Source organism: Orycteropus afer, unplaced genomic scaffold (assembly GCF_000298275.1).
Source record: "Orycteropus afer afer isolate SDZICR_OR568_19922 unplaced genomic scaffold, OryAfe1.0 scaffold00398, whole genome shotgun sequence".
Taxonomy (NCBI): Eukaryota; Metazoa; Chordata; class Mammalia; order Tubulidentata; family Orycteropodidae; genus Orycteropus; species Orycteropus afer.
The window spans coordinates 1628587-1629995 of NW_006921985.1; the positions used below are offsets into that span (position 1 = coordinate 1628587).

The 1409-nt window shown below is 55.8% G+C and overlaps 1 protein-coding gene across 1 annotated transcript in view; it reads left to right on the forward strand.

The window, feature by feature from the left end:
* The first annotated feature begins 628 nt into the window (after positions 1 to 628).
* FAM193A (family with sequence similarity 193 member A) overlaps positions 629 to 1409 on the forward strand; it is a 134869-nt gene continuing 134088 nt past the window's right edge. Inside the window, exon 1 of the mRNA XM_007953495.2 lies at positions 629 to 646. The gene's annotated coding sequence lies outside the window, so the exon portion shown is untranslated. The remainder of the gene's footprint in view (positions 647 to 1409) is intronic.

Consider the following 1409-nt stretch of genomic DNA (forward strand, 5'->3'; position numbering starts at 1 on the left):
ACTAGACTGTGTATTTGCTCCTCACTGTAGCCAGAGGTCTACAGAAAGCCGGTCACATTGTAGAGCATTCATACTCAGTTCATTGGAATTTTAGCCAGGTGTTAGGAGCCCTGGTGGCACAGCTATCAAGCGCTGCATGCCTGCTGACCTAAGGGTCTACAGTGGACACTCCCCAGCACCTCCACAGGAGAGCCGGCATCTGCAGCTACAGGGGGCCAGGTGGAAACCCCTGGGCGTGCTTCTCCTCTGCCCCACGGGGCCCCTGGGAGTCAGCTCAGTGCCCCCCGACAACAGCAGCAGCACTTGCACCCCCATGTCTGTGTGCGTGCTTCGTCTTGTGTCTGGTCACTTGCTTTGTCTCTAAAAGGGTTGGAGAGTAGCACTGAGCCCCGAGGACAGGCTGCGTCCTCGAGCACCATGTTCAGGCGGGACGCTTTGCTTTGCTTGCGTTCAGAAGTTGGTCTGCCCCGCTCCGTGCATAATCCCATCTGGTCCTGTCGCTTTAGAGATCTGCGTACCAGTGTTTCCCAGATTATATATCCTGTTGGACCTGGTCCCCTTTGTTTGTTTTTTTAACTCATGGAAAAACAAAAGACCCTTGGTTCCTCCCACGCCCCAGCCTGTCCTCCTCTCCAGTGTCTCTGTTGTGGTGTGGCCATGCTCCCTGGATTCTTCTCTGTCCTCATGGTCCGTTGTGAGTCCTGTCGCTCTCTCAGAACCGTCCTGAGACTGCCCTCTCTTCTTCTTCTGCCTCAACCACCCTCATCTTCCGCCTGCACCTAGAGCTGCCGGAGTAGCCTTCCATTATTGCCTCCCCAAAATCTGTTTTTATACAATAAACTTTCTTTTCACATGAAAACTGGGTCCCCAGCCCCTTTCTTGGAAACCTTCAGCCTCCTCTCAAGGTCCACAGCCTGGGTGACAGGGCCCACCTGCTTTCCTGAGCTGGCAGCTTCTATCCCTGAACCCTGGCCCTGGGCCTTGAATGGGTCCCTCTGCCCTCGGGGTTTTTCTCCTGACCTCCCCGGCATCGGGGCTCATCGTGGCTCTGTGCGGGTGGAGGCTGCCGTCCCTGCCGCCACCTGCTGCTTGTGTGTCCTTCACCACTGCTGCATGCCTGTCATCTGAGCTCAGTGCCTGACTTGTAGTGTCTTCCATTGTTTGACGTTTGAGGGAGGCCTCCTTATCTCAAGATGCTCTGGTGGTGCAGTGGTTAAAGCACTGGGCTGCTAACCGAAAGGTCTGCTGTTCAAACCCACCAGCTGCTCCCTGGGAGAAAGATGAGGCAGCCTGGGAAACCCCTGGGGCAGTTCTACTCTGTCCTCTGGGGGCGCTGTGGGTCACAACTCCAGGGAAGTGGGTGTGGTTTGGGCTTTGCTTCTGTGAAGATTGACAGCCTTAGAGACCCT